Source organism: Suricata suricatta, chromosome 6 (genome assembly GCF_006229205.1).
Source record: "Suricata suricatta isolate VVHF042 chromosome 6, meerkat_22Aug2017_6uvM2_HiC, whole genome shotgun sequence".
Classification (NCBI taxonomy): Eukaryota; Metazoa; Chordata; class Mammalia; order Carnivora; family Herpestidae; genus Suricata; species Suricata suricatta.
In genome coordinates, this window is record NC_043705.1 from 146,718,456 (window position 1) to 146,729,963 (window position 11,508).

Genomic DNA, 11,508 nt, shown 5'->3' on the forward strand with positions numbered 1-11,508 from the left:
TCTCTCTCAAAAAATTAACATTTAAAAATTTTAAATAAAAAAACTTTTTAAAATTAATGTTTTCATACTTTGTGTATCTTTCTGTGGGTGTATTTTTAACTTACCAGTGTCCTTCTATTTAAAATGATGTGTTTCCTGAAAATACCATAGAGTTAAATCTTGCTTTTTATCTGGGGCAATAATCTTTCCTGGGAAGGAGCACGGGGAGGGGGTCGCTGCTGGGGGACTGAGCTCAGGATAGGAGGGGGAGCCGCCACCCAGGGGCCAGCCCAGCTTCACAGGAGCCTCCTCTGCCGCCCGTGTCCCCACACCAGGGACTCGGCCCTGCTGTCCCCGAGGGGAAGGCGCAGAAGACTCTCTTGAGCTTTTATTTTTTCTTTCCTCTGTTGTCCTTTCATAGGAGGAGGGGGAAAATCGAAGAAAGAAAACACGAGCCCTCTCTGGACAACTTTAAAACTCTTCTGGAAAGAGCAAACCCGTGTTCATCTCCAAAGTCCATTGAGCCCGGGGGTGTGCGGTGCGAGTGTGCAGCCAGACGGAAGGGGGAGAACCGGCCCCCCGCACAGACCCAGGGGACCCGGGAAGGGGCCAGACACCGGTGCTCGGGGGCACCTGCGTGCAGTGCCCCTCCCCCGCTGCCCCCCGCAAGGAGGCCAGGAGTCCCAGCCTTGGCTGACACACGTCATGCGGAGCAGGACCGGCCAGCGAGGGGTCCCCCGAGCGGGGCCTGGAATCTCTTGCCAACCTGCCAGTCCCGGAGATCTCTGAGCTCAGCTGGAGACGCGGGGAGCCCGTCAATCCCTCTGGGCTGCCCTGCCGAGGCCAGGACCCCCTGCTGCGAGGCGGGCGTCCGCCCATCTCCCCAGCGGCTTGGCGTAGGCAGCAAAATTTGTTCAACTGCAAATTCCAAATAACAGATTTTCTTTTTGAAAAAGAATACGATAATTAAAAATAACATGTCCAAGTGGAAAAGATTTCCACTTGGATAAAAAGAGAAACGAGTCTTGCTCAAGTGATGACTATTTTCACGTTTGGCTTTCTCTGCACGCACACGTCCTCTGGTGCCATGTTGTCAACTTGCCCGTTGAAACCTCGTCCAGGCAGGTAAGACACACGCTCCGCGGCGCACAGAGCAGAGCCCTGCCGCATGTGCCCGAGGAAGACGCACCGGAGATCCCGTCACAGGCGCTGGGCAGAGATTTGGGGGCCACTCGAGGCTCCCCCGGACGCTGGGTCTCTGTGCGCACCCCTACCCAGCGGGCCCCAGACGGGATCGGGAAAGATGCTCCCAGGGGAGCCAGTGAGCGCACACCTGCCCGGGGGCCACTCAAATCCGCCGACGGGCGGCCAGAGCGAGATGGACACGGTCCCAGGACGGGCGGGCGGGCGGCGCCTCCTGCCCTGCAGAAAGGCTGGCCCCCGCGCTGCGCGCTCCTGGAGGAGCGTGGACAGGACCACCGCCAGGAGTGTGTCGGGGAGCGGCTCCGCAGAAACGAGCGCACGTCGGGAGGGGTCTACACTCCGGAAGACAGCTACACGCGGCCTTAAATGTGCTTTTTGCTTCGTTTTGTTTTTAATTCCCGATGTGTCCTAACGAGTTTTCAACGCCGGCTCGTGACGGTTTCCAGGCACCAGAACAAGGGTGAGCTGGGGGACAAAGAGCTTGAGCGGCGTCAGACTCAGATCTCCGTGCGTCTTTCCAGCTGTCTGTGTTCAGATTAGGGTCTCCGTGCAGCTGTCACAGACTCGTTACAGTGCAGAGACCTCTGCGGAGATGCCGTGGTGGAGAGATCGCAGCGGAGATGCCGTGGTGGAGAGATCTCTGCGGAGATGCTGTGGTGGAGAGACCTCTGCGGAGATGCTGTGGTGGAGACATCTCTGCGGAGATGCCATGGTGGAGAGATCTCTGCGGAGATGCCGTGGTGGAGAGATCTCTGTGAGATGCTGTGGTGGAGAGATCGCAGCGGAGATGCTGTGGTGGAGACATCTCTGCGGAGATGCTGTGGTGGAGACATCGCAGTGGAGATGCTGTGGTGGAGAGACCTCTGCGGAGATGCTGTGGTGGAGAGATCTCTGCGAGATGCTGTGGTAGAGAGATCGCAGTGGAGATGCTCTGGTGGAGAGATTGCAGTGGAGATACTGTGGTGGAGACATCTCTGCAGAGATACCATGGTGGAGAGATCTCTGCAGAGATGCTGTGGTGGAGAGATCACAGCAGAGATGCTGTGGTGGAGACATCTCTGCGGAGATACCGTGGTGGAGAGATCTCTGCGGAGATGCTGTGGTGGAGAGATCGCAGCAGAGAGATTACCGCAGAGAAGTTACAGTGATTAAAGCAGGGACTTTCCAGTAGGGACTTGCTTTCCTTCCTCCCAGAAGGGGATCCTGCAGTACTTGCTTGTCCGAGTCTCACAGCACCCTGTCCTCCAGGTTCGTCCATGCTGTCACTATTGTCGGTGTTCCTCACTCTGTCTTCTTTGTGGCGGGCAGGCGCAGTTGGTTGGTCCCCCCATGCCCTTGGCGGCTCCTCCTTCCGCCCCCGCCCCCCCTGGCCCCATTCAGGAGAAAACGTCAAGGACCCAACACTTCTGGCGGCTACGCTTCTCTGCGCTCCTGCTTGTAGCCCAGCTGTGGCAGAGGAATGCTTCTGAGGCTTTCCAGATGCCCCCTCTCCTCCTTAGGACGGGCCCAGCTCCTCACCTCCCTTCCGGCCTCCCCTTGAGCACGGAGACGAGTCCTGTGGCTTTGGCCACTGTCTCCTGGCCCGAGTCCACCAGCCTGAGAATGAAACCCAAGGAAGCGTCTGCATAACTTGGGAACAAATCATCTTGAACCCCAGGTGGCACATAGTTGCTGTCTTATCAAGGACCCCAAATACGAACCTTCCCATCTAGACAGACCCCCACAGAACATGGGGACACGGTAAGAGTTGTCATCTACGGCAACTACGTTGTGAGATGACTTGTCACAACGTAACGCACGATAGGAGGAGGGCTTGTAATTTGGGGGCCACTTTGTTCTTCGTGGAAACAAGGTGCCCTGGGCGTTCCGGGCCTCTGCCTGTATCAGTCTGTTCGTCAAGCACCTGTTTCTTTTCAGGGGAGAAAGGTGATCGAAAACGGAGACGCGGCGCCTGGCGGCAGGAGTGCTCGTGCCACGGCTGGCCGCTGCCCTCGCCCCCGGAGCTGACCGAGCAGGAAACAAGCAGGCAGGCCCAGGACAGGAGCGTCGGCACGCACCTGCCTCTCCAGCTGTGAAGATAAAGCCGTGAGTCTACTGGTATTGCCTCTAGTTCCTGTCTGAAACGTTCTAGTGTTTTCCTTTTCACTGATTGTGGCTTCTGTCCCCGCCAGAGAGGAACGCTGGCTTCGGCGATCCTCAGGGTTAGCGGTTCGTTTGCTGGGGCCCAGAACACACACAGACAATTAGTCTCAGGTATGTTAGCCCATAAAAGTGAGAAAAGCAAGGCTGTGCTCGGAGGTCAATATTTGCAGGCTTGCTTTGTCTTTACTCACAATTTGCACACAGTGAAATGCGCGAACCCTCAGTGTGTAACCTGATGGACTTGGACAGCCGCACGCAGCCGTGAGCCCACAACAATATCGAGCATTCCCAGCGTCCCCGAAAATGCCCCCTTCTGCCCCACAGACGCCCCTCCCCCTCCACGAAGCAAACTCCTCTGATCTTTGTCACCGTACATTGGTCCTCCCCGCCGGGGACTCTGGGAGGGCTTGCGTCTGTGCCCTTGTGTCTGTCATCTCCGCCCACGTGACTCTCGAGGAGCGGCCTGTCCCCTCGGCGCTGACTTGTGACTCCGCAGAACTCAGGCGCACGGTCGGCCTGTCCTCCGTTCTCAGGAACAGCTCGGTTGTCTCCAGCCACGGCTGTGGCGCATCGAGCCGCTGCGAGCTTTGTGCGAAGCCTTTGCCAAAATAGACGTTTACTCCTCGTGGGCACACACCCGGCGGCGCTGCGTCACAGGTGACCGCACGGTGGGTTTTGGTAGGAACGGCAGCGGGGCCTCCGGAAGCTGCCCGTCGGATCTCGCTCAGAGGACCGCACGGAGCATCAGGTGTGCAGCCGCCGGCCCGCTGATGGTGCAGAGTGTCGTCCGAGGAGTTTATGCTATTAGGTCGTCGGTTTTCCCTTGTTATGCTCTGGAACTTTCCTTGGTGTTAGACGGCAGCCTCTTACTTCACGCACTTCGTGCCGGAATCTCCGCAGGGCTCCGCCGCACTGACTGGTCCTGTATTTTGATGAGCTAGGGTTTTTTTTTTTTTGATGTATCATAACTGTGCATGATTTTTGACTGTTTCTTATTTTGGTGCTTTTCTATTAAATTTTTGTATACATCCGTGTCATGAAGACACTCTCCTAAGACTTCCTCCGGAAATTACGGAGCTTCCAAGTTTAGATCTATCTCAATCTCAACTAACATTTGAGTATGATGAGAAGTAGAATTCAAGTTTCATTTTTTTTTTGTTATTGTTTATTTTGAGAGAAAGAGCAGGAAGGGACAGAGAGAGGAATAAAGAGAGAGAGAGTCTCAAGGAGTCTCTGTGCTGTCAGCGCGGAGTTCAATGTGGGGCTCAAGCCCATAAACCCTGAGGTCATGACCTGAACTGAAACCAAGACTCAGACGCTCACCCAGCTGAGCCTCCCTGCCACGCTCCAGGTCCGTGTTTGCCCAGGCAGACACCCCTGTAGTTCAAAGCCACTGACGCCCTTCAGCACCTTTGTCAAGAAGCAAGCCGGCTGCCCTCTGGCCTCACTATGCTTCATTTCTCCGTCCCTGAGCTGAGGCCCTGCGTGCTGGTGGCCGTGTCCTTGCACACTTAGGATCAGTGGTGTAAGCTGTGCTGGGGGCAGACCCTGCCCCCCGTTCCAGCTCAGGAGTGACAGTGAGCCCCAAACCACTTTACCCACAATGTGTGCTTATGTTCTAGATGCCCTTCCTCAGACTGGAAGGCTCCTTTCTCTTCCTAGCTTGATGGCTGTTTTTAATTTTTTAATGATTATTTATTTTTGAGAGAGAGAGAGAGAGAGAGAAACGGAGCATGAGCAGGCAAGGGGCAGGGAGAGAGGGAGACACAGAACCAGAAGCAGGCTTCAGGCTCTGAGCTGTCAGCACAGAGCCTGACACAGGTCTTGAACCCAAGAACCCGGAGATCGTGACCTGAGCCGAAGTCAGATGCTTAACAGACTGAGCCACCCAGACGCCCTGCTTGCTGGCTGTTTATAACGGAAATCTGAGCTGAACTTTGTGAAAGGGCTTCTCTGCATCCATCAAGATCATCTTCCTCGTGCTCTTTATCCTGTTAAGATGGTGGATTATGTTAATTGGGTCCAGCTGAAAGCCAGTCTTGTGTTCCTGGGCTAACCTCACTGATCATGCTACCCCACGTCACATCTGCTGGGAAGTGTGGCGAGAACATCAGGAGCCCGCTGACACTCACGCCTTCCCTGGCAGCCAGACGCGCCGGGCCCACAGAAAGTGCCACACAGCCCCGCTGGGCCACCGTCTTCCGTGACACACGTCCTGCTCCCGGCATGAGCGTCACTCTCTCCTTGACAGCCTCCCAAGCTGGGGGACAAATCGCAAGGCCCACGCCCGTAAGCAGGGCATCTTCTCTGTCCGAAGACCGGCTGACCGCATAGAGCCCCATCTGATGGCCCGGCCAGTGGGGAGTGAGGTGGGTGACGTGAAAGCCGTTTCCATGGAGGCAAGCAAATTCTGTTGATCTGTGAAATGTTCCCTTAAACCTAAAACGAATTAGAGGAATTCATGAAAATGTTTTCAAAGTTAAACTATGTGTGGATAGAAAGGCAGAAGTCAGAGACCCCCCCCCCCCGCTGGTCCCTCCCCGTCACAAGGAGCCACAGCCACCGCTGCGCTGGGAGCTCGGGCGCACGTGTCAGACGCCGCAGAAACAGCGCTGGTGGGAGGCGGCTGGAGGGCGGCCTCCCCTTCCCAGAGCCCCCACCACGCACTCGGCACTGCGGCCCGGACACGAGTCTTTGAGATCACACGAAAGCATCGTGCCTTCAACTTCTGCTGACATGAAACTGCTCGAACAACCTAGAATTTCAGCAGTTTCAGATCATCAGCCCGTGCCTCCTGTCTGGGGGCTCTGCTTCAGGCTGTTGAGGTCTGTCGGCTCCGTGGGATTTAACTGTAACGTCCCGTGTCCAGAGCTCATCCTGGGTGGGAAGGGTCTCCACTGACCCTGCAGGAGCGACAGCGGGGGGCGCTGGTGAGCACGGCAGGAGCACATCCAGGGCAGGGAGGGCGTGGACAGCCAGCGGCCATGGTCCAGTGTCCGCACGTGTGGTATCGACACTGACACCACAGAGCCAGATGCAGGACCGAAAAGCATCCAATAACTAAAGAGCTTCTTTTGTTTTATTTATTTATTTTGAGAGAGAAACGGAGAGTGTGAACAGAGGAGGGACAGACAGAAAGACGCAGAATTGGAATCGGGCTCCAGGCTCTGAGCTGTCGGCACAGAGACGGTCGCAGGACTGGAGCTTACAAACCGTGAGATCATGACCTGAGCCAAAGTTGGACACTTAACCGACTGAGCCACCCGGATGCCCCAAGGGGGTCTTTCCCACTAAGAAGCTCTGTGGTGTGCCCTGAAGAAACCATCGTCATAAACCTTAGTTAGCCGGACGCGAAAGTAAGGAAATTGTTACAAACACAAGGAGAGACTTAAGGGTCCATCAAGAGTTACCAGAGGTGGACACATCTCTCAGCCTTGGACGGATCACGTGAAGGAAAATATCAGGGTCTGTGAAATGTAATAAATAAATAGTAAATTAATAGCTATGGAGTGGACTGACTTCCGAAGACAAACACTTCCCTGCGGGTCAGAGCAATAATCAAACATTTGTAGAAAATAATCCTATGCGAGTTTTCAAAGAAATCATTAATGATTTCATTGGATGATGCATTCATACCACAGTTTAAAGACAATAAAAGAAAATTAAAAACAAATAACAAGGGTTTAAAAGAAAAACCAATTAGGCAATTTGAAGAATAAAATCCTAATCACTATTCAAAGAGAAAATAAAGACTCCAATTAAGGACTGATTTAAAAAGTAAAATGAGCCTGACACAGGAAAACAAACAGGACACGGCAAAAGCAGAATTCAGAGAACACATAAATATTTAAGTGCTTTGATTATTCTAAAAGAAGAATTGTGGGCTTCTCCCTGCTGTGTTATTTCGACCTCTTAAGGAACGCGGGATTTCCGTGCAGGGCAGAAGGGGGAGAAGGAAGCCTCCTCAAAGTATCTCCCGACCCGCCCTGTGATGGCCTTGGCGCTAAGGTCTTGCCAGGGTGAATCGGAAGGCTGCAAGCGGTCCGTATTTCCCAAGAACACCCTGGTTTTGCGTGTTTCCTCAGTCCTCTGAGATCACGGATATTCCTTGTCTGACAAAAGCCAAGGATTCTTCTCACCAGTAACGCAATGAAGGGAAAGCCTTTGCCGGACTCGCGGGGCCCAGACCGCGCCAGGAGGGGCTCCTTGATTTCCTGGCCGGCCTGCCTGTCGTCTGCAGGGGTCGGAGGTGACGTCCGCCTAGATGCTCAGGGTCCCCTCCCAGGCACCCCTCTGCGGGGAGGGGGCGGGTCCGGCTCCGGTGCTCCCAGAGTCCGCTCCGGGACGGCGGCCCGTCCTCGGGCTCGGGGCCCGTGTGCACAGCGCCCGCTCCGCGGGGGGTCTGGGTGCTGGCGTGGCTCTCAGCGGGGCTCCCCCCAAGGCCGTGGCACCCAAGGCTCGTGTCTGTCCCAGCCTGCCCGTGGCTGTGCTCGGCTTGTCCCGGCGGGGGAGGGGGTGAGGTCCGGGCAAGCATGCGGACAATAGCGTGACACTTCACGCCGTTTGCACCTGCACCAAAGTGTCCAATGTTCGACCGCCCCTTCTGTAGCTCCCGTGACGTGCGGGGACCAGAGAGGTGTCCTCCAGCCCCACCCAACGCCGCCCTCGCAGCCTCCTGGGCCGCGCTCACAGAGGACACCCGCCGAGTGCCGGTCGGCGGCGGGCCCGTCGGCTTCCGGCTCTGTGGACGTCACAGCTCCTGTGCTGCATCCGCAAACAGTGCGTTCTCCGGCCGTGCAGAGCGTCCACGTTCCCACTCCCCAGTGTTGGACCAGACGCCAGACTGCAGAGGGAGACGCATCGTCCCGCCACTTACAGCGGCTCCAGATACTCAGCTGCTTGGAACCGCAGAGCTGAAGGCGTAAGGCCTTTGCTGACGTCTGGTCTGACTCCCTAACAGCGCAATTTGCAAACAAGTAATACAGTTCCAAGCAGCTGTAGTGACAACGCAAACAACATGGTCTACAGGCGTGGGGGCGGTCCCAAGACGGACGGTCGAACTCTGTGACCCCAGAGGTCTCATCTGGAAGCTGGGGCGGCGGGCGGGGGACTCCACGTCGTTACCACACTGCTTGCACGATGTTCCCAGCACTTTCCTCTCAGTGATGAAAAATGCTTGTTTCCACCCAGTTAATCACCTCGGAGGGTGTGCTCCCTCCAACTACAAAGTTGCTCGGTGCTGGCGCCTGTCATCCAGCCTCACGCCTCAAAACTAAAAAGCACATGGCTTCTCTCAGTTCCCTTTTCTAGTGTCCACTTTTGGCTTGATTCGTGCCTGAGCCTTTTATCTGTCTCCTTCGCAGCGCGGGGAAAGTGCCTCAACTGTAAGAACCGGACAGAGCCCAGGGCCTCCTCCTTGGACCCGGACCCTGGCAGCCAAGCAGCTTGGATGCCATCAGGAGATGGGTCACAAGAGGTGTTCCTGGGCAGGCTCAATTATGGAAAGTCGGGCTGCAGAGACACATGGGCCCCACAGAGGCAAACTCCAGGAGTGGGGGCTTTTGGTGACAGCCGATGGGGCAGGACACGTCCCCAGCCAGTCCATGGCCCACTTACTCCCCTTCTGGACGCCTCCTTGTCATTGGAAAGCAGGTGTCAGAGGGGAAGTGTCATCGCAAACGTATTCTGTCCCGGAAACCAGTCCTCCGCCAGGACGCCGTGACCCTCCGTCACACAGTGGTTACTTTAAGCTCCCTGTCCCTTCCCAGAGCCGGTTCCCAATTATCCATCACAAGACAAGGTCAGTGGCAGGAGTGAAGCCAATTGACAGGCAATTAAAAACAACGTGCATTTACCTTTAAAATGAGCTGCGCAGTAAAAACAGGAAAAAGATACCTTGTAGGTTATTAAATTACCAAATTTTGTGAGTTATTATAAAAACAACATTCAAATATGCTGATTTTTAAATCAAATTGTAAAACGGAGCACACTTGCCACTGCACAGCCCAGCCACACATTCCCTGATAAAGGTCACTTCTAATTATTTCTATTATTGGTTCCTCTGGCTATTTTTACCTCCAAATCTCTTAATAATATGTTTATAGCATATTTGTTGCAATATCCATTTTTGGTCTTATCTATTGACTTCCCACTCTGGGAGATAGGATTTTAGCTCCTCACCCTGCCTCTCCCTCTCTGCATCTGCTTATTTTCAGCTCCCATGTTAATTGCTTTTGTCACTTTAGATCACATCATTAGAATTCTACTTCTTATTCCATTAAATATGGAGAAAATACTTCCTTACCTCATAATACAAGATTGTAACAGCTCCCACGTTTCCATTTAACCATCATTCCTCCTTCCCACCTCCAAAATCCTCCTTATATCTTACTTTTATATTGTCAAGCTTCATAGCCTTGGCGTTCTATTCCATAAGTTCATAATTAAATATTCTCTGATTCCTATCTGATTGATTCCAAAGCTTGGAAGATTACTGAACCACATTTACATTATGGACTTTGTGCATTATTAATTGCAAAGTAGAATCATATGTTTTAATTGCATTCCCTTCCTTTTATAGCTTTTTGGTTTCTCTGGAGTTTCTAGTTGCCATGTTTTTCTTGAATCAATTGCTTTTTCTTTGTCCTTAAAATCTAATATTTCAAGGGCAATATCAAATCAATGAAATCTTCCAACATCATGATTTTTTTCTCCCACAGGGACTTCCCTCTTAGAGATGTCTGTTCTCTGGGGCCTATTGCTCTCTAGGCCTATCATCCAGGGACTCAGATTTCTCAGCGTCCTGAGTGGTATCCACTGTTCTCCCCAATCCGTGTCTTTTTGATTATCTTCTTGACTTCCACATTATTGTGTTGAAGTCCCTCCTCAAGTAATATGCTAACAAAGGATTGGTGCATGGACACAGCCATGAATACTCACACATTTTCACTTTATTTATACTATTCTCATAGTTAGTTTGATTTATATCTAAGATTTGGGAGACTTAGACAAGGCATTAGATGCAAGTGCTTTGGGAGCTACTCCCAGGAAGTTCTGGTAGGAAGGTAGGAAAGTGAGGGAAAGAAGAAAAAGCAAACCAGCATCACGTGACTTAATGTGTAGGTTACCACCGTGAGCAAGTGAGCACCTCCGGAGGACTGTTTAATAGGTACCTCTTCCAAGTTATCTCCATCAGGGTAATTAACAACAATTAACAAAAAACCCATCAGGCGTTATGAAAGGGCTTCTCCAAAGAGTGTTAACTCCCTGGAACTTCCAACCTGAAGGTTGGCTTCTTCAGCCAGAGAAAGCCCTTTGGCAAAGATCTGCAAGCATCATACCAGGAAGCATCAATTTGCTCAGGAAAGTTCATGGCAGAGGAGTTTAGAAGGACACAGGGTGTCTGTCTCCGCAGCATATAATTCTAGATGGAAAACAATATTCTCTTAGAAGTAAGCTCATGCCGCTGTGCTCCAGCAGAAGTTCCTCACCTCTTGGTTAATTAAAAAATGCAATAGCTCCTTTCCTTTTCTCTGAGACTATCAGAGCTGTTGTCAACGTGTTCTTGTGTTCCCTGAGTTGTTTCTCTTCCCCAGAGCCAGGCTGTCCTAGTTCCTGGGCTGTGGTGCCCACAGCTGGCGCTCACCAGCCAGCAGACTCGTGTTAGGCTGAGTCCGTTGTGAGCCAGTCATTGCACTAGGAGACTCCACAGCGCCAGAGTCCGGACCGCTCTTCCATCGGGCACCAACTTCCGGACATCTGAGTCCTGGCCCGAGTTATGCCCCCAATACTTATCTTACATGTTTTCAGAAAAGTGGTTTTGGGGGGAAGAAATCTACTCAGAGCTGGCCATGTTAAGTGAGATGCTTATGAGAGTTCCAAGCAAGAGTAAAATAAATTAAATAAATAAATAATAGATAATTTTTAAAAACTTTTTAAAAACCTCCAAGAAAGGTGTCAAATAGGCAGTTGGTTTGATACAAGTCTTGTTTAGGAGCGAGGTCTGACTTGGAGGCATGACGGTCTGGGCAGTTGGTCTCTAGATGTTATTTAAGCCAGAAGACCAAGAAGATCTTTCAGGAAGAGTATAGACAAAGGGAAGAGGTCCAAGGACTAAAGAGCAACCAGTGACACTGAGCAGCTGAAAACGACAGAAATGTGTCCCCCAGTCCCGGGGCAGAAATC